Source organism: Mauremys reevesii, linkage group 23 (assembly GCF_016161935.1).
Source record: "Mauremys reevesii isolate NIE-2019 linkage group 23, ASM1616193v1, whole genome shotgun sequence".
NCBI lineage: Eukaryota > Metazoa > Chordata > Testudines > Geoemydidae > Mauremys > Mauremys reevesii.
In genome coordinates, this window is record NC_052645.1 from 1,255,254 (window position 1) to 1,276,710 (window position 21,457).

General features: G+C 47.8%; 4 non-coding genes across 4 annotated transcripts; 2 read left to right on the forward strand and 2 right to left on the reverse strand.

Moving 5' to 3' along the window:
- Positions 1-13,129: 13,129 nt before the first annotated feature.
- Positions 13,130-13,202, reverse strand: TRNAC-GCA. The gene has a single exon. It is a non-coding gene; the product is annotated as a tRNA-Cys (tRNA).
- Positions 13,203-16,583: 3,381 nt separating this feature from the next.
- Positions 16,584-16,655, forward strand: TRNAE-UUC. Its single transcript has one exon. It is a non-coding gene; the product is annotated as a tRNA-Glu (tRNA).
- Positions 16,656-18,960: 2,305 nt separating this feature from the next.
- On the forward strand, positions 18,961-19,033 carry TRNAI-AAU. The gene has a single exon. It is a non-coding gene; the product is annotated as a tRNA-Ile (tRNA).
- A 1,899-nt stretch (positions 19,034-20,932) lies between these two features.
- Positions 20,933-21,004, reverse strand: TRNAG-UCC. The gene has a single exon. It is a non-coding gene; the product is annotated as a tRNA-Gly (tRNA).
- Positions 21,005-21,457: the final 453 nt, after the last annotated feature.

The following is a 21,457-nucleotide window of genomic DNA, read 5'->3' on the forward strand; positions in this document are numbered from 1 at the left end:
AGTTCTCAGCTGTCTGTGCTTGGAGATGATGCTTTGACTTCTTTAATCTTATATCAGAGTTGCTCTGAGATGAAAGTGTCAAAGACCTGGAAGGGGAATTCAAATGGATCCCAAACACAGTGTGATCATTGGGAGTTTAAATCGCAGGTTCCATCTATTGGTAAAGCCACTTCTGGCAAGGTGAGTGGTTTTGTCCCTAATTATAGCAATGCTCGGATACTAAAATTTTGTAAATAACATAACTGGCTATTGAGACAGTGCTGAGTGAAGTATGTTTGAATGGATCAGAGGAGAATGTGATGGGAGAATCTCTTGTCCTGATTCTGAATAATCAGATGTAACCTGCTCTGGAATTTCACTTCACACTTTCATTGCCATGTATTCTAGCTCTCTGTGATGTGGGTTTCTATCTTTCCTGAAGGCTGTTTGGTCACTCAGTTGGATAGTAGTTCAGTTTGATAGGATGTAGCGCAGATTTATTGGAGAATTTAAGACAAATGACTATTTGCTAAAATCATCATTTCTCACTTCAGCTTTGCTTTTTCCCCATCCCTGCACGATGTCATGGAGAAGGTTGAAGTGCAGTTCTGTCTGCATTAGAGAACTCTCCAATTTACTGGACAGGCTAACAAAGAAACAGCAGTGATTTAAAGTCTGTACTCAGAAATGGTGAACAACAGCAGAACCCGAACTAACTGAAGGAAGTGCATATGATCACGGTGTAGTTCAATTGTTTAAGTCAATATTGTCCCAGATGTTCTGGGGAGAAAATTCCATGCTAAGTGATTTTTGAACTAGGCACAATGCCCAGGTATTTGGTTCCAAAGCCTTTGTAACCCAGGCCCTACAGAAGATCTTTCATAGCTAATCTTATTGTATCAGAGATGCTGCCCTTCATGATGCAGATGTTGAGGAAATAGAAGCAGAGTTTTGTTGAATTTATCCTTTGTAGGTGCTAAAAATGTATATCGATCAAATCAGTTTTGGAAATCTAATAGCTGCAGAAAAATAGCGATTTTTTAATAGAAACTCCAACTCTGGTCACTAATGAAGATTGTGATCCAGCCCTGTATCCAGTCCCTTGCCTGGAACTGTGCCACCAAATTAAAGAAAAGCTGGGCATGTTTTGGTAAGCCTCACTAACACTGCTGAGATTTGGAGAGGTTTTGTAAAGGATTCTACTTTGGAGAAGTGTAAATTTATCCTAACCAAGGCCAAGGATTTGGAAAGAGCTGGGGTTGAAAGAGTCCACACCCAGTTCTTGGTTTCCACCCCAGTAAAGGAAGCTGTGGTGACCAGTGACCCAAGGAAAATTGTTTGTACAACTCCATTTCCTAGTTCAGTGTCACTGATTACAGTTCCAAAGGATGCCAGGTTACATTGAGAACAATCATCCTTCACCATTTGGATCCAAAGAGAGAGAGCTTCAAAGGACATTACTTCCCCGTGGATCCCAAACTGGCTGACAGCTAAGCTCAAAAGAAAAAGCGGGGGTGTGTGTGTGTCACAATCACACTTGCATACTCACGCTCTCAGGACAGGCACGGCACTGGAGATGTCAGGATTCTGCAAGGTAAGTGTCCCACAGCACAGCTATGGATGGTGTGATGAAGGTAAGTCTCCCTGAGGCACAATGAAATACAACGCAGAGAACCACTGGCCAGGCGAAGGGCATTCACTGGAGGTACAAGCTTGTGAGTGCTCTCCTGAGCACAGGGCCCCTTCCCCTTTTAAGGACCTGCACATCATGGCCTGTGACTAGAGATGACTTGGCTGCATCTGTTTGGTCACACTCCACCTTGGGCAGTGTCCATGCTCTGGGTGTGTGAGTGCTGCCTAATTCGAGTCCCAGACACCTTGTCTACCTGGGAGCTCTTCTGCTCTTCACCCAGAACATTCATCCCAGGAGCATTCCAGGAGGGGGAAAGCCACTTCACAGGCATTCAAAGAGGGAGAGGAGACAGAAGTGGGAGCAGGGGAAATATAACAGACCTTTTGAGCATAGAAATCACTGCTGCTCCTACAACAACAGGAACAAGCCAGGAAGAGCTGGGAAAATTAAGCCATCATGTTTCTGTCTGGTTTTGAGCCAGGGACCTTTTGCGTATTAGGCAAATGTGATAACCACTACACAACAGAAACTCTGTTTCAAGCCTCCTCCCCTCTCTTCATAAGACCATAAGAATGGCCATACTGGGTCAGACCAAAGGTCCATCCAACCCCACATCCTATCTGCCAACAGTGGCCAATGCCAGGTGCCCCAGAGGGACTGAGCCTAACAGGTAATGAACAAGTGATCTCTCTCCTGCCATTCATCTCCACCCTCTGACAAACAGAGGCTAGGGGCACCATTCTTACCCATCCTGGCTAATAGCCATTCATGGACTTAACCTCCATTCATTTATCTGCAAAAAGAACAAGAAGTACTTGTGGCACCTTAGAAACTAACACATTTATTTGAGCATAAGCTTTCCTGGGCTAAAACCAACTTCATTGGATGCATGTAGTGGAAAATACAGCAGGAAGATATATATATATATATATATATATATACACACACACACACACACACAGAACATGAAAATTTGGGTGTTGCCATACACACTATAACGAGAGTGATCAGTTAAGGTGAGCTATTATCAGCTGGAGAAAAAAATACCTTTTTGTAGTGGCTTTCATGGCCTTTGAGAAAGCAAGACAGAGCCTTGGAAGACCCAGCAGGGTTTGTGGCACAGGAATTGTTCTCAGATTCCACTGAGACTTCAACTCAGATTGCAGGATTCAAAGTCCTGAGTGCTGGCCCTTACACCACGGGACCAGCAGAGCACCTGTTGATTACTGTAGACTTCCAGCAGGGAGGACTCTGTGGGCAGGGGCGGCTCTAGGCATTTTGCCACCCCAAGCACAGCAGGCAGGCTGCCTTTGGCAGTTTGCCTGTGGGAGGTCCGCCAAAGTCGCAGAACCAGCGGACCCTTCACAGGCACGCTGCAGAAGGCAGCCTGCCTGCCGCCCTCACGGCGACCGGCAGAGCACCCCAGCGGCTTGCTGTCCCAAGCATGTGCTTGGTGTGCTGGGGCCCTGAACAGAAGAATATAAGTGATCTCTCTCCTGCCATCCATCTCCATCCTCTGACGAACAGAGGCTAGGGACACCATTCTTACCCATCCTGGCTAATAGCCATTTATGGACTTAGCCACCATGAATTTATCCAGTCCCCTTTTAAACATTGTTATAGTCCTAGCCTTCACAACCTCCTCAGGTAAGGAGTTCCACAAGTTGACTGTGCGCTGCGTGAAGAAGAACTTCCTTTTATTTGTTTTAAACCTGCTGCCTATTAATTTCATTTGGTGACCCCTAGTTCTTGTATTATGGGAATAAGTAAATAACTTTTCCTTATCCACTTTCTCAACATCACTCATGATTTTATATACCTCTATCATGTCCCCCCTTAGTCTTCTCTTTTCCAAACTGAAGAGTCCTAGCCTCTTTAATCTTTCCTCATATGGGACCCTCACTAAACCCCTAATCATTTTAGTTGCTCTTTTCTGAACCTTTTCTAGTGCTAGAATATCTTTTTGAGGTGAGAGACCACATCTGTACACAGTATTCGAGGTGTGGGCGTACCATGGATTTATATAAGGGCAATAATATATTCTCAGTCTTATTCTCTATCCCCTTTTAATGATTCCTAACATCCTGTTTGCTTTTTGACCGCCTCTGCACACTGCGTGGACATCTTCAGAGAACTATCACGATAACTCCAAGATCTTTTCCTGACTCGTTGTAGCTAAATTAGCCCCCATCATGTTGTATGTATAGTTGGGGTTATTTTTTCCAATGTGCATTACTTTACATTTATCCACATTAAATTTCATTTGCCATTTTGTTGCCCAATCACTTAGTTTTGTGAGATCTTTTTGAAGTTCTTCACAATCTGCTTTGGTCTTAACTATCTTGAGTAGTTTAGTATCATCTGCAAACTTTGCCACCTCACTGTTTACCCCTTTCTCCAGATCATTTATGAATAAATTGAATAGGATTGGTCCCAGGACTGACCCTTGGGGAACACCACTAGTTACCCCTCTCCATTCTGAGAATTTACCATTTATTCCTACCCTTTGTTCCCTGTCCTTTAACCAGTTCTCAATCCATGAAAAGACCTTTCCTTTTATCCCATGACAGCTTAATTTACGTAAGAGCCTTTGGTGAGGGACCTTGTCAAAGGCTTTCTGAAAATCTAAATACACTATGTCCACCGGATCCCCCTTGTCCACATGTTTGTTGACCCCTTCAAAGAACTCTAATAGATTAGTAAGACATGATTTCCCTTTACAGAAACCATGTTGACTATTGCTCAAGAGTTTATGTTTTTCTATGTGTCTGACAATTTTATTCTTTACTATTGTTTCAACTAATTTGCCCGGTACCGACGTTAGACTTACCGGTCTGTAATTGCCGGGATCACCCCTAGAGCCCTTTTTAAATATTGGCGTTACATTAGCTAACTTCCAGTCATCGGGTACCGAAGCCGATTTAAAGGACAGGTTACAAACCTTAGTTAATAGTTCCGCAACTTCACATTTGAGTTCTTTCAGAACTCTTGGGTGAATGCCATCTGGTCCTGGTGACTTGTTAATGTTGAGTTTATCAATTAATTCCAAAACCTCCTCTAGTGACACTTCAATGTGTGACAGTTCCTCAGATTTGTCACCTACAAAAGCCAGCTCAGGTTTGGGAATCTCCCTAACATCCTCAGCCATGAAGACTGAAGCAAAGAATCCATTTAGTTTCTCCACAATGACTTTATCGTCTTTAAGCGCTCCTTTTGAATTTTGATCATCAAGGGGCCCCACTGGTTGTTTAGCAGGCTTCCTGCTTCTGATGTACTTAAAAAACATTTTGTTATTACCTTTGGAGTTTTTGGCTAGCTGTTCTTCAAACTCCTCTTTGGCTTTTCTTATTACACTCTTGCACTTAAGTTGGCAGTGTTTGTGCTCCTTTCTATTTGCCTCACTAGGATTTGACTTCCACTTTTTAAAGGAAGTATTTTTATCTCTCACTGCTTCTTTTACATGGTTGTTAAGCCACGGTGGCTCTTTTTTAGTTCTTTTACTGTTTTTCTTAATTTGGGGTATACATTGAAGTTGGGCCTCTATTATGGTGTCTTTAAAAAGGGCCCACGCAACTTGCAGGGATTTCACTTTAGTCAATGTACCTTTTAACTTTTGTCTAACTAACCCCCTCATTTTTGTATAGTTCCCCCTTTTGAAATTAAAGGCCACAGTGTTGGGCAGTTGAGATGTTCTTCCCACCACAGGGATGCTGAATGCTATTGTATTATGGTCACTATTTGGACCTCGAGCCGCCCCTGTCTGTGGGGACAATTTTTTCTGGCAGGGAGGACTCAGTGGGAACATGCCTCTCTGGCCAGCCCTGCATTTGCTCAAAAAGTCAACACACAGCACTTTGCTGCAGACCCGGAGGTCTTTCTTCCTCCAGACTGTGAGGCCAGTGGACAGGTGAGGCAGTAGCACCTTCAGTCCCAGGCAGTAAAGGGCCCTTCCTAGGAAAGGCCATGTCCTGAAAAGGAAAAACTAAAGTCAAGGAGAGTCCTTCTAAAACTCTTTGGGGATGTCACAGGGGGAAAGTGTTTCTTTGCTTGACTAGGGACTTGAACCCTGGACCCTCAGATTAAAAGTCTGATGCTCTGCCAACTGAGCCAGCCAGCTTCACATTTAAAAAAAGACAAATTTCGTGCAGAAGAGAAACTAGTCAAGAAAAATGAGGGCTGGAAACAATACAGAAAACCTGCTACTCTTACTCTCTTAGCAGTCCTAGCCCCAGCCTGCTCCTCCATCCAGCACCCTGAGGCCTTATTCTTTTTTTCATTAAATATCAAATCCAGGAGAAAACACAGTTATACAAAGCAAAACGAAATCACAAACAGAAATGTCATTGGGAATAGAGAAATAAAAAAGGACAATGCAATTCCCATCACTTTATCATGTCTGGGCCATTCCTGTATCAAAAGCACCCGCTAAGGTCTCTGTGTGCTTACGAGTAACCTGGATGAACTCCACAGCCTGAACATGAAACTCAACTGCTTCCTGGTGCTGCAGTAAAACCCTTTCCCTGCTGTGACGTTGCACTCCATAGGGTTTTATGAAAATATGCTAATGAGTGTGAATATAAAGTGACTGGACTATGCTTCATGCAAAAGGTCTCTTGTAAGGTATCATTACAAAGCTTATAATCTACTGTGTGTGTTCATCCTATTTGTATGAACCGATCATTCTTGGATCTGAAACTAGAAATATGAACTATAACTCTGAGGTCATGTTGTAATGATGAAAAGTGTGGGCCATTAATAGTGGTTTGGACTCTTGATGGCTCCCATTAACCAGGACAATTGACTGGAGATGGCTCTGTCCTGCACCATCTGTGAGTCAGGCTAGGAAGAATGAAGGCTTGCGGGGGGGTCTCACAGGACATGTGACCATGTCACCTGGTACAGGAATCCATCTTAAACCTGGGGCTCTTCCCCAGGAGAGAGAGACAAAAGATTCCTGCCTTGTACCAAAGCTGTATAAGGGGGTGGAACAGAAGAAAGGTGGCTACAGTCATGAGACATCCCCTAGCTACCACCTGAGCTGGAACAAGGGCTATACCAGGTGAAAAGATTGGGCCCAGACAAGAAATAAGTCTAGTCTTTGCCTCTCAGTCTGAGCAGATGGGACCTTTCCCTCCAGTCCTGGAGGATTCTCCTTTCTCAACTACCCTTGTCCCAAGCAGCACAGCTGGTGGGAATCTTAGGGCTAGTCTACACTTACCATCCGGGTCGACGCGGTGAGTTCGACTTCTTGGAGTTCGAACTATCGCGTCTGATCTAGACGCGATAGTTCGAACTCCGGAAGCGCCGCGGTCGACTCCGGTACTCCACCACTGCAAAAGGCGGTGGCGGAGTCAACCTTGGATCCGCAGACTTCGATCCTGCAGCGTGTGGACGGGTAAGTAGTTCGAACTAGGGTACTTGGAGTTCAGCTACACTATTCACGTAGCTGAACTTGCATACCCTAGTTCGACCCCCGCCCTTAGTGTAGACCTGCCCTTAAATGTACAGAGGAGACTTAGGCACAGAACCCCCCCCACAACCTTCCATGCAAATGGCACTTACCCCTCACAGAGCAGGCTTGAAATTCCTGCAGGGAGATTGCTGGGCCACATCCCCTCTGGGCATGAGCAAAGCAGCAGGGTGAAAAGAACTTGGAGATGCTGGGAATTGAACCCAGGACCTCATACATACAACACACATGCGCTACAACTGAGCTATAGTCCCAGATCAGCCATATATGCAATAGGTTACACTCAGAGCCCTCTTGTTTCCAGAGCACCCAGTGGCCTAAGAGCAGCATGGTGGACACATTCCCTGCTCTGAGGATCAAACCTGCTGTCCTGGAGGCTGCTGGTTCTTAGAGGTCACTTTGCAGCAGGGCCAGATTCTATGTGTGGGGCAGAGAGAGTGGGTGCCCTGGGCTCAGGGTGCAGAGATACACTCAGCCCTCTCCCCTGCATTGGGTGGGGGGTGCTGCCACCCCATGCTGCAAGGTCATGGTGGGGGGTGCTGTGAGTAGCTCAACATCTCACCCTGGTGGCAGAAATGGTGTGGGGGACTCCAGGTATTTCTAGGATCCACTATTTCCACCTGCCTGTAAAGTCCAGCTTTCCCAAGCACATGCACTGCGGTGCAATTGGGTCACTTTCCATGGCTGACAGCAAAGAATCACTCCCAGTTTCCCTTCTATCTGCGGCAGGATTAGCCTGTGTCAGTGATTAATGAGGTGGATCTAGTTGTAGATTGTTATTCATTCCCCACCTTGACAATTCACACAGTCCCTTTCCCATGCAGATTCCCAGCACCTCAGTGATCCTGGTAGCAGGGGTTGGGTCCTGAGATTTTCAGGGTTCTTTCCCCCTCCACCTGGAGTGAACTCAGCTTTTTCCCCATCCCAGACATTCCATGAAATAACAACAGGGGCATAAAGAAACAGGGGAGGGAACATCTCACAGCCAGGGCTGGATGTGCCCAGGGCTCCCTGCTTGTCCATTGTTTCCATGGAATTTGGCCCCCTGCTTTGCACAAGGGACAGAGAAAGATCTTGCTGTTCCTGTGTCTGTGCAAGGAAAATTGTGCTTCCCTAGGAAAGAGAGGCGGGAAATGGCCCCATGGTGGGACAATATCCTCAGGATTAAGAGCAAAGGACTCAGGCTGAGAACTGATTTAACCCCACTCATCTGGGATTTAACAAATTCTCTTCCATGAAGACACTGGGAACTTGTGACATTGATCCAGACTGTGGGGGTCCGGGCTGCTTTAACTCTTGGCAAAAACATGAACTTGATTCCAAGAAGGGAGAGAGAAGAAGCCTGAAGTTGACTTTAGTCCCAGGCTGGGGTCTCCTGAATGGTGGGAAACATCCTTGGCTGCTACCCAGGGACAGCCGCTACTGGTGACATACCACGGCTGGGATGTGAGGGGAATGTTACATGGACTTTATCATATAGAGCCCATCCGGCTTCTCAGAGCCCACAGGCGAGAATCTAGAGAAGGGTGAGTCATTTCTCAACTGCATTCTCAGGAAAAGCTGGTAGCCGTCCTTGACCAGAGCCCCAGGGGAGCAACCACGGCAGTTCTGTGAAGAGCTCTGGCTGCCAGGGGGTCCAGCTAGGAGAGGGAGTGCTGGGGGATCTGCAGTTTTTGCAGTGGGGAGGAGGGCCAGACCAGTGGGGCTGTGTCAGGAGTCACAGGTGGCTTTGCCAGTGGGGAGGCGCTAGGTCACTTGTTGATGGGGTGGGGAAGTAGGGACTACAGGATGTGAGGCTGGTTAAAATGAAACTGCACAAAAAACCCTCCCCCTTTGCTCCAGCTAAAGGCCCTAATTTGGCCTCTCCCCCTTTCATAAAAATCTCCATATCTACCCTGGCCTCAGAAACCCCCTTTCTCCCATGGGTATTTTTATGGTTTCTTCCTTTTTTCATGGTCTCATACAAATATTTTTGCCATCAAAATGATCAAGTAAATTTAAAATGAGAAAAACAATCAAACAACACATCTGTCTCTCCTTCACCAGACATGGTCTGTGTCTGAATTTGTCTACAGAACAGTCTAGGCAGGCAGAGTCACCCCTACATTGACTTCACATCAGGCCCAGGACTTGCACCCAGCAGTTCTTGGGGCCATGGTACAGAACTGAGCTTCACTGGCAGCAGCGAGGGAGAACGGTTGGGACTGAGCTGTCGGGGGAATATTTTAATCCTTATCTATTTTTCAGAGATTAAATCAATGCAGCTTCCACTTCTCTGTCTCTCCCAAGGAGATGATGTTTCTGTGCAAAGTACCCAAACTTTTTAACAATAAGAAGTGAAATGAAATGGCCACATGATGGCAACAGAACCTAAGAAATTTGTTAGTCTCTAAGGTGCCACATACTCCTGTTCTTTTTGAGGATACAGACTAACATGGCTGCTCCTCTGAAACCGAAGAGATGAGAAGCCATGTTCTTGTTCAATGTGCACTGAAGCTGAAAAGGGAGATGTTTCCTCTTTGATTCCTAAGCCCCCAACTCTAATCCACTAAACACCCCTTTCCTCCCACAGCCAGGACTAAAACCCAGGAGTCATAACTAGTGCCCCCCCCTTAACCTTCTCTCTGTGAGGAAGAAGAAGCTCTGAGACCCCTGTGCTGTCCTCTTGCCACCCTGCCTGGGCTGCACTTGAAACCCAATGGGGTTTCCTTGGGCAGTTCTGAATCTTGCTCCCAGGAAGGGTGTAATTTTAGGAGCAGGTTCCAAACAGTGCAATTAACCAGCCAGAAGGGGCAGCAGGTATCGGTGTCGGAGCCATTGAAATAATCACAGCAAAGTAGTTCAGGGAAACTGTTATTAATGAAGTGTGAGTGAAAGGTGAGAATCTGATGGTGTCAGTGTCACACTAGAGGGCGCTGAGATGGTTTTAAATTTGTCATCCAAACCCAGCCACCACCTAGCACATGTTTTAACCTCTTCCTCTCTTACCGTTGCTCCTTATCAGGGAAGGGGAGAGAGCAAACGAGCAATAGAAACAGAGACCTAGTGACCGAAGCAAACATTTCTTTGCTCCTTGCTTGGCTCTGTCAGTTATTCGGGTACAAACTCACCCCCCACCCACTGTCTGGGCTGGGCTCAGTGGGCAGGAAGAGCTCAGCTGTCAGTGGCACTTGGGGAGCTCGGGACATTACTGGGAGCTGCTTGAACATTTAGGTGAAAACCACCTAAACACGGACACAAGGTCTAGGCTGCAGTAACTCATCTTGCATCTGCGGCTGTTGAAGCTACAAGGCAGAGGACTAAGTACAACATTTAAACTGATGTTTGACCTCAGAGAATAAAACAAATGTGTCTGTGAAAAGAGGGGAGTCGAGTTCAATCCCTTGTCACCATCAATGTGCAAACCAGGAACCTGTTGGTGTCACTAGGCCTAAGTAAACCAAAGTTGTGAATTTGGGCCTGAGTGAACCCAAGTTCTTCCATGCTGTGAACTTTAAGCAGCCTAAAGGCTTGGCTACACTTACAAATGTGCAGCGCTGCAGCAGGGTGTGAAAACACACCCTCTCCAGCGCTGCAAATTGCGGCGCTGCAAAGCGCCAGTGTGGTCAAAGCCCCAGCGCTGGGACCGTGGCTCCCAGCGCTGTACATTATTCCCCACAGGGAGGTGGAGTACGGACAGCGCTGGGAGAGCTCTCTCCCAGCGCTGGCGCTTTGACTACACTTAGCGCTTCAAAGCGCTGCCGCGGCAGCACTGCCATGGCAGCGCTTTGAAGTGTAAGTGTAGCCAAAGCCTAAGATGCTAACAAAACAGCAAGCAAAATGTGTAACTGTCAGCTGTCTCAGCTTGCAGCTGCAGGACAGTTTGAAACAGCAAAAAGCGGCGGGGAGGAGGGGGAGGGGGGGAGGAAAATCTGCATGCGTCTGTGCTGTGAAGGCCATAGATAAATATGGAAATGGGAACTTTTCTAACACGCTGAGATGTAATGTTTAAAGTAACTGCTGTTGGGAAGGGAGGGGTGAGGGGGAAAACCAAACAAAAGGCTTCCACAAACAAGGGGGGTATAAATGCTGGGACCCCGCCTGCGCGCGGGTGTGCAGGATTTGAGATGCTTTTTCTCCCTGGCACCTTTTTTTGAGCTCAAATAAACGTGGTTTGCTTCTCCACCCTGGTGTGTGCGACGCACACCGGGCAACGAACCCTGCTGTTGCTCTGCCTCAGGCTCTTTGAGCTGGCAACAAACCTGTTGCTTTGCATTCCTGATGTGTCACCATCATGTGGCTATTCTGTCTCAGTCCCTTTAATTAAAAAATTGTGTTTTTTTCATAGAAACTATATTTTCCTTGTAGAGACTCAGGGGCAGATTAATCTACAAAGGGAAGGTGATTCCAAGGCAGTTCTGGAGGAGAAGGGAACATTTTCAGCATCACTAAATTATTTTGTTGTGCCTCACAGAGAGAGAGAGAGAGAAAATAAACCTATTAATTTGAGCTACCAACACAGTTCACAGCATGAAATACACAATTTTGTGTTCAATGAGTTGTGTTCATTTACATAATATGAAAAATATGTATTAGGCAATGCATGAAAACCTCACTGCATTGAACAACCCACCTGATCTAGTCAATGTACTACAGAATATTTAAAGAAGTTAAGAAAGATGTGCTTATAAATCAACGTGTTGTGCCATTTACACACGTACAAGACACAGAAGAAACTGAATTATTTGAGCTACTAAAATTTCCATTTTCTCACAGCATTTTAGGTCTCAAGGTTGTTTTAATTTGCTTATTTTTTTGGAACTAGAAATGGGGAAAGAGTACACTGAAGTCAGTGGAATTACCGCAGTGAGGGATTAGTCACATTTTTTGCCACTAACAAAACCTTTGTTAACACAGAGTTAACTTTGACTGTGACTATCTCTTACCTTCCAGAACATCGAGTTCAGTAAAACTCAAACTCTGGAAAAACAGGGAATACAGAGTGAGGGTACATGCCTAGATAACCTTAACTCTGCCCTCTAGAAGAGAATCCCTGATAGCATATGAGAACAAGGAAAGGTTTGGGGACAAATTACAGCTACTTCCCAAGAGTTTGTTTCTTCTGTAATTAATTGATCCTGGCCCCATCGATTGATCCTGGCCTGGTGTCTGGCTGTGGAATTTACTGTTTACTATTTTTATCCCAGCATATTTAAAGATGAAACTGCTTTACAAAAGCTCCTTTATTCTAGGTGATACAAACAGGTCACTTCCCAGCTAGTTCAAGGCGATGGAATTTTCCTGACCCACAGGGAACTGAAACTAACATGCTCAAGATCACACATTCCTTAGGAGAAAAGGAAGGGGAAACAAACAAAACCCACCAAACCGTTGCTGTTTCTACCCAAATGATCAATGAGACCAGAAAGTGAGACTGTGCAATTAACTGTCTGGGACTACACTGACTCTGCAGTTACTTGGATGCAGACACACCCAGCTCTACAGTTGGTAACGTACAGAGACTCTGCTGCTGCTCATGAACTAGCAGCACATGACCTCTGAACAGCTGCCATTTGAATGTATCTGAAAGTCGCAAGGAACAACGATCTGTGTTAAAGGAAGGCTGCCAGTTATAAGAGCCCCAGTTGATGTCGTGTGCACAAACAGAGGATTGAATGTGTAACAGGGAGTTTGTAAATCTTGGTTATTTTAGTTTTGTAACAGGCTCCTGTCCACCCCAGTAGAGTTTTCAGTCCCAGTGGCAACTTACTTACCAAATGTAATACAGACTAGTCCATGCCAACCAAGTGGATGTGGTTCTTGTTCTTCTGCACATTGTAGCCCATGGAGGCCAAGGACCTGCAAATGTGTCTTCATGGGCCTTTGTTTAGTTGATGAAAACAAACCTAGAGACTTAGAGGATTGGAACTGATTTCAGCTGGGGACATGTTTGCTAAGTTTTTGTGCATTTGCACAGGCAAACATTGAGTGTGTCTATTCATTTCAGGGATCCCTATTTAGTGGAGCTCTGGAGCATACTGGAAACAGGATTATTTTTATTTAAGAAATTGGGACACTTAGAGTTGAACTAAGGACCACTTGATCTGCAGTCAAACACTCTACCACTGAGCTATACCCCCATGACATTTGCAGTGGCAAGTCAGTGATCTTAAGGATTTTGAAGGACGGGCTCTGCCTCAGAGAGCTCCTTTTCTATTCCCAGGCCACAGGGGTTTTAAAAATGGGGTTTGATTAAACTTTATATACACATGTAGATACCACAGCTTGCACACCCACCAACATAGCTTCCCCCCACTGACATAGCTACCACCTCTCGGGGAGATGGGTTAACTGCACGGACGGGACAGTTCTCTTCCCTCCGCTTAAAGCATCTTCATTATTTATGAATAGGTGGGAAATAACCTCCTGAATGGACAGGAACCAATGTATCAGATATTGCTGTGTCTGCATTCAATATTGGTAACTGGTCATATTGGGCTGGATTAGTAGGAGCATTTCAAGCAGATGGAGGGAAGTGATTATTCCCCTCTATTCAGCACTGGTGAGGCCACATCTGGAGCATTGCATTCAGTTCCTCCTCCCCTCCACCACCCTCTCTGCCCCTCCCCTGAGACCCACCCTGTCCATCCAAACAGCGTCTGATGTTTTCCTGTCTAGCCAGCTTGCTTCCTAGAACGAACGCTCCTTGAGTGGGGTGATCCACAGGGAGTAGCTTAAACCTCCAAAGTGCCTGGGCAGGGGCAGGACATTAGCCCAGCAAGGGAGGGGTGTGGCAGTGACATCACAAAGGCATTTTGCAGGACCTCAGACTATTGGTCAAAGGTGGTGGGGAGGTGGTGACCTCACAGAGAGATGCTGATATCAGGCAGGCAGGACAGGGGCAAGGGGCCAGGGGCCAGGGAAACCTCAGAGACCCCTGTGGCTTTGCTTCAGCAAGTCTCCTTCTCCAGGTCTCTCTTTGAGGACTGAGAGAGTATTTGGGTTCACGTACGTGAGTGCCAGGGGGAACCTCTTTCGAGTTTTCTCCTTCCCTTTTCGTGATTTACTAGAAAACAGATGTCCCTGTTTAGAAGGTAAGAGCCTCCTCAAGGGAAGGGATGTCCTGGGCGTGTCACAGTTCGGATTCCAGTGGCCCCCCTACACTGTAAGGAAACTCCCACCACCTACTCTGTGTTTGCAGTGCGGGAGAGAGCAGCATCCACGGCAGTGATTTGCTCCTGGCTGCCGGAGCAGAGCAGCAGGCTCAGCTATCAGAACTTCCCAGAGTGATGAAAGGGGAGGGGCCCAGCCTCTGTAGCAGGAGTGCAGGGCAGGCGAGTTCATGGCGGGCATTGTGGGATACTGGAGGAGGCCAGTTATGGTGATATAATGAACAGCAGCATCTACACTGACACTCTGCCACTTTAAGTTTGCTGCAAAAAGCTCTAGACCTCTCATCAATATCGTTTTATTTTGTCACCAAAACAGGGCTGTTTTGTCGCCAGACGTGGCATTGCCGTGTGTGCACCAGCCACAAGCTGCCGACCGAGAGAGCGTTGTGTGTTTTTCACACACCAGAGCAATATCATTCTGCTGAAACAACTTTGTAGTGCAGACCTGGCCAAAGATTCACTCACACACAGCTTGCAAGGAAAACGTCACCTGCTCCTCTGCTTTGCGGAATCCAAACAAAAGCAAAGCTTGTCAGGCCCTGGTGGCAATGGCAGGGAGTCAGGTGTGGACAGACAGTGCTTTAGTCACACACAGGCACCATGGCTTAGCTGGTTAAAACATCTGTTTTGTAAACAGGGGATTCTGGGTTCAACTCCCAGTGGTGCCTTGTTGGCTGGATGTTGGGGTACCTGTTATTGGCTACTGTAAGAAGAGAAGTTTCAGAGCTAGATGGGCCTTTGGTCTAGCCCAGTGTGGTTTTTCTTATGGTTTAAATAACACTCACAGGCACTGATAATAGAGTTACTGAACGTTTGGGAGTTAAGAACTGATAGGTCAGTGGTCCAGTCCCCTCAAAGATGACCCCCCTCCCCTCTGTAGGACAGGGGCAGGTCTGAGCTCTCACCCAAATGCTCATTGTGGTTGCCAGAATCTGTGGGCAGCTTGTTTAGTTTACAGCAAAGGTTGAGTCCTGCTTTGTGCACCGTGTGTAAGAATGAAAATCCTAAACTGCCCTTTGAAATATCGAATGCAGCAGGACGTGTTATTGTCCCTGCCCCAGAGCAGACAGACCAATGGAGAAATGCCGTCGAGTCCAAGGTAATATTCCCCTGCCATTTTACCTTTTTTGCTTGCTAAACTCCTTCTTATCTGCCTGGCCCAGGCTGTCCTCTGCCTCAGCTGCTGCTCCCGGCCTGCTCTAGAGTCAAACACGCAGGGCCCCCAGGGGAACAGAGGCTGGGACAGGGCAGCAGCCTGGGCTGGGCTGGGAAGATGCTGGGAGTTCTCGTTCCCTGAGAACTGGCCTGGCTCCCTTCTCAACAGCAAACAAATCAATTCCACGTCCCCTCCCCAGAAAAACCAGCCTAGAGCCAAGGGCAGCAGGGGACGATTCCCTCCAGTTCCCACCGAGGCAGGAGAGAACCCAGGGCCTTTCTAGCAGAGCTTATGGAACTGATGTGGGGAAACCAGCCTTTAATAACAGGCAGTTCCATTTTAAGCTAAGTGTTTTTAACAATTTCTACAACATTAAATAACCCTTCAATCAGGCACTCTCACTGAAGGACTGTCTGGATATGTGGACTCTCTACTCAGACCCTATGCCACCAGCACTCCCAGCTATCTCCGTGCATCCGACGAAGTGGGTATTCACCCACGAAAGCTCATGCTGCAAAATGTCTGTTAGTCTATAAAGTGCCACAGGATTCTTTGCTGCTTTTACAGATCCAGACTAACACGGCTACCCCTCTGATCCTTTAATCAGGGTTCTACCTCCCAGTAGAACCCTTTAATCGTAGTGTCACCATCCATAAAATTGCTTCAGCCTTATAGGTTCCTAAGTACACAACTAAACATCTCTTCAAATCCAAGGGAGTGGAGATCAGTCGATGTTCAGAGTCATCCCACATAAAAGAACCATGTTGTGGTACATACTGGCCCCATCATGTGGCCATGGCCTTTCCCTTCTCCTCCAGAGTCAGAATGTGATCAGCTCACACTGAGGGGGTGCAACACCCCTCCCTTGGTCTCTGTGCCAGAGCTCCTATCAGCTCAGTGTCCTTCCTGCAAGAGTCGGCTGCTGAGAGGGTTGCGATGGGGTAAATGAAGGCAGAGGAGGATTGTTCCTCATGGGTTTTCTTTGTGTTGCTCTGTGATCCTGCTGGAGGAAGCATCATTTGAGTTTGTTTCAGTGCCTTGGGTTGGGCTGAGGTTGTGACCCTGAGCACAGGGGTTCCTGCACTCTCTGCTCTTAGCCCCTCAGGGAGTGGACAATGGAGCAGTTTCAGAAGTTGGATAGAAAGTAGCCTAAGAAAGTGTAGCATAAGCGAGAAGAAAAACAGCATCATTAGCTCCCTGGTGGTCTAGTGGTTAGGATTTGGTATTTTCACTGCCAAAGCCTGGGTTCAATTCCCAGTCAGGCAAAAGTGACTTTAAACCAAAAATACTTCAGTTATTCTTCACTTACAATATAAACAAATCCATGGTATTTTCCTAATTCCCCCATCTTCCTAGTGTCTCTGTGGCAGGGCTGGCACCAGCATAGCAAGCAGGTCCCTGGGGCGGCCAATGGAAAGGGGAGGCTTCAGCAGCAATTCAGCCCTCTCAGTCCCTCTAGGAGGGAAGCAACTTGCCGCCAAAAGCAGCAGAGGTAGAGCTGCCCTTGATTGCAGCTTTTTTATTTTTTTTTTCCACTTGGGGTGGCAAAAACACTGGAACTGGCCCTGCTCCATGGAAGATAATTTGTTAAATCCCAGATGAGTGGAGTTATAGCAGTTCTCAGCCTGAGTCCTTAAGTCTTAATCCTGAGGATATTGTCCCACCATGGGCCATTTCCCTCCTGTCTTTCATACAGAAGCACAATTTTCCTTGCACAGACACAGAACAGCAAGATCTTTCTCTGTCCCTTGTGCAAAGCAGGGGGCCAAATTCCATGGAAACAATGGACAAGCAGGGGGCCCTGGGCACATCCAGCTCTGTCCGTGAGATGTTCCCTCCCCTCTTTCTTTATGCCCCTGTTGTTATTTCATGGATTGTCTGGGATGGGGGAAAAGCTGAGTTCACTCCAGGTGGAGGCGGAAAGAATCCTGAAAATCTCAGGACCCAACCCCTGCTACCAGGATCACCGAGGTGCTGGGAATCTGCATGGGAAAGGGACTGTGTGAATTGTCAAGGTGGGGAATGAATAACAATCTACAACTAGATCCACCTCATTAACCACCGACACAGGCTAACTCTGCTGCCGATAGAAGGGAAACTGGGAGCGATTCTTTGCTGTTCAGCCATGGAAACAGTGACCCAATTGCACCGCAGTGAATGTGCTGGGGAAAGCTGGACTTCACAGGCAGGTGCAATAGCAGATCCTAGAAACACCTGGAGCTCCCCACAGCACTGCTGCCACCAGGGTCAGGTGTTGAGTGACTCACAGCGCCCCTCCCCTCCCATTACCTTCCAGCAGGGGGTGGCAGCACCCCCCACCCAATACAGGGGAGAGGGCTGAGTGTTTCTTTGCACCCTGAGTCCAGGGCACCCACTCTATCTGCCCCACACATAGAATCTGGCCCTGCTGAAAAGTGACCCCTAAGAACCAGCAACCTCCAGCACCTGTCCGCTGGCCTCACAGTCTGGAGGAAGAAAGGCCTCTGGGCCTGCAGCAAAGTGCTGGGTGCTGACTTTTTGAGCAAATGCAGGGCTGGCCAGAGAGGCATGTTCCCACTGAGTCCTCCCTGCCAGAAAAAATTGTCGCCACAGACAGGGGCGGCTCCAGGGCCCAGCACACCAAGTGTGTGCTTGGGACAGCAAGCCGCGGGGGGTGCTCTGCCGGTCGCCGCGAGGGCGGCAGGCAGGCTGCCTTCTGCAGCGTGCCTGCGAAGGGTCCGCTGGTCCTGCGACTTTGGCGGACCTCCCACAGGCAAGCCGCCGAAGGCAACCTGCCTGCCGTGCTTGGGGCAGCAAAATGCCTAGAGCCGCCCCTGCCCACAGAGTCCTCCCTGCTGGAAGTCTACAGTAATCAACAGGTGCTCTGCTGGTCCCATGGTGTAAGGGCCAGCACTCAGGACTTTGAATCCTGCAACCTGAGGTGAAGTCTCAGTGGAATCTGAGAACAATTCCTGTGCCACAAACCCTGCTGGGTCTTCCAAGGCTCTGTCTTGCTTTCTCAAAGGCCATGAAAGCCACTACAAAAGGACTTTTTCTCCTACTGATAATAGCTCACCTCAACTGATCACTCTCATTATAGTGTGTATAGCAACACCCAATTTTTCATGTTCTCTGTCTGTGTGTGTATATATATAATATATATATATATATATATATATATATATATATATATATATATATATATATCTTCCTGCTGTATTTTCCACTACATGCATCCAATGAAGTTGGTTTTAGCCCAGGAAAGCTTATGCTCAAATAAATTTGTTAGTTTCTAAGGTGCCACAAGTACTCCTTGTTCTTTTTGCAGATAAATGAATGGAGGTTAAGTCCATGAATGGCTATTAGCCAGGATGGGTAAGGAATGGTGTCCCTAGCCTCTGTTTGTCAGAGGGTGGAGATGGATGGCAGGAGAGAGATCACTTGATCATTATCTGTTAGGTTCAGTCCCTCTGGGGCACCTGGCATTGGCCACTGTTGGCAGATAGGATGTGGGGTTGGATGGACCTTTGGTCTGACCCAGTATGGCCATTCTTATGTTCTTCTGAAGGGAGGGGAGGAGGCTTGAAACAGAGTTTCTGTAGTGTAGTGGTTATCACATTTGCCTAATACGCAAAAGGTCCCTGGTTCAAAACCAGACAGAAACATGATGGCTTAATTTTCCCAGCTCTTCCTGGCTTGTTCCTGTTGTTGTAGGAGCAGCAGTGATTTCTATGCTCAAAAGGTCTGTTATATTTCCCCTGCTCCCACTTCTGTCTCCTCTCCCTCTTTGAATGCCTGTGAAGTGGCTTTCCCCCTCCTGGAATGCTCCTGGGATGAATGTTCTGGGTGAAGAGCAGAAGAGCTCCCAGGTAGACAAGGTGTCTGGGACTCGAATTAGGCAGCGATCACACACCCAGAGCATGGACACTGCCCAAGGTGGAGTGTGACCAAACAGATGCAGCCAAGTCATCTCTAGTCACAGGCCATGATGTGCAGGTCCTTAAAAGGGGAAGGGGCCCTGTGCTCAGGAGAGCACTCACAAGCTTGTACCTCCAGTGAATGCCCTTCGCCTGGCCAGTGGTTCTCTGCGTTGTATTTCATTGTGCCTCAGGGAGACTTACCTTCATCACACCATCCATAGCTGTGCTGTGGGACACTTACCTTGCAGAATCCTGACATCTCCAGTGCCGTGCCTGTCCTGAGAGCGTGAGTATGCAAGTGTGATTGTGACACACACACACCCCCGCTTTTTCTTTTGAGCTTAGCTGTCAGTATAATAAATGTGCTGCCTTCTGGCAAACTCTCTTTAGTCCTCCCTACGCTTACCCAAAATTGGGCCAGCTAGTAACACCTGCTATAAACTCAACCCCTGCAGGATAGAGGGTGGTGAAATGAGCTGGGAAAAAGCCTTGGCATCAGCACGGGAAAGCTAGAGGATCTTGGCCAGTCACCTTTTGAAGCCTTGTGGCTTGGTCTCCTCTGCCCTTGGAGGTTGGCCTATGGCGGCCGGCTCTTCCTGCTGGCTTCCTTTGTGTGACTTGCCAAAGGAGGGAGTGAGGCAGGAATGGGAAAAAAGAGGAAAGTCGAGCTGAGGAAGGCAGGACAGAAGCTAAGCGCCTCAGTGCGGCTAAGTGGGGTTAGTAGAGCGTCACCAGTCGTTCTGCAAAGCCTGGGGAGGTGCACTTGGCTGCTGGGAGGTAGAATCCTGTTCCTGCCTCTTGGCTTCCCAGGGATGGCTACTTGCAGCCCAGGAGAAGGACAGTTCTGGGTGAAAGGATGACAAGCAAAGCTCTGGGAGGAAATTTGGGTGCGGGCTCTGCGCTGGGGGAGGGGGTTGGGGTGCAGGAGAGGTGGCACTTACCCCGGCCAGTGCAGCTCCCAAAGTGACTGGTACACACAACCCTGCGGCAGCAGGTCCTAGGTGGGCCGTGGCAGGGGGTCTCTGTGTGCCGCTGCCTGCAGGCGCTGCCCCCAGAGCTCCCATTGGCTGCAGTTCCTGGCCAATGGGGGCTGCGAAGTTGGTACTCGGGGCAGAGGCAGTGAATGGAGACACTTCCCCCACCCCAGGGGATGCTGGGACATGCCAACCACTTCTGAGAGCGGCACGGAGGGACGGAGGCAGAGTGGGCAGGGAGCCACCTCAGTGCTGCTGGCACATCTCTGCACATCCATTGGGGGAGGGGAGCAGAGGTCGTCCATGTGCTGCCTGGGGTTGGGGCAGTGCACAGAGCTGCCTCCCCTCCCGGGTCTGTTACAGGAGTGGGTGGGTGGGGTCTTTTGGCCTGCAAGGTGCAGCAGGTCGGACTAGATGATCACACTGGTCCCTTCTGACCTTAAAGGCTCTGAGTCTAAAAGGGAGAGGGAAGTAAAGAATTCTTTTTTAATAATAAACCAAACATTGTAATACCAGGATAACTCCAACAGCTCATTGTATAGTCCTGCCCCTTTCTTCCTCCACTATGTGTTCAATGACCTGCAGGACATTGATTCTCTCATTTCATTGATAAACTTATACAATGTGACTGAAATAAAACCAATTCCCAGTAGAGAAAATATTGCATCCTTGCATTGGCTGGGAATCGAACCCAGGTCAACTGCTTGGAAGGCAGCTATGCTCACCACTATACCACCAATGCATCTGGCAAAAATGCCACTTATGCTTGCCTAATGAGGCTAGACCAGAATTGAGGCCCCAGACATCCTGCAGAAATGCTGAGCTGCATGCCAGTCTACGGGGTGCCTGCAACAACCCCACCCATTGCTTCCTCCTCCCCACCCCTCCTGGTCTACCGTGGCCGTTATCCCCCCATTTGTGTGATGAAGTAATAAAGAATGCAGGAATTTGAAACAACACTGACTTTATTGCCTCTGCAAGTAGAGCTCAAAGGGGGGAGGGGAGGGCAGCCTCCAGCTGCTATAATATTCCAGGCAGGACTGAATCTTCATTAGACAAAGCTTAAAGAAGAGAATGACCTGGGAGTCATTCCCATTTTTGCCCTGGTGCCCCCAGGCAACCTCACTGAGGCCAGCCAGGAGCACTCACGGGACGACGATGACAGACACCAGTCCTACTGTACCGTCTGCCATCG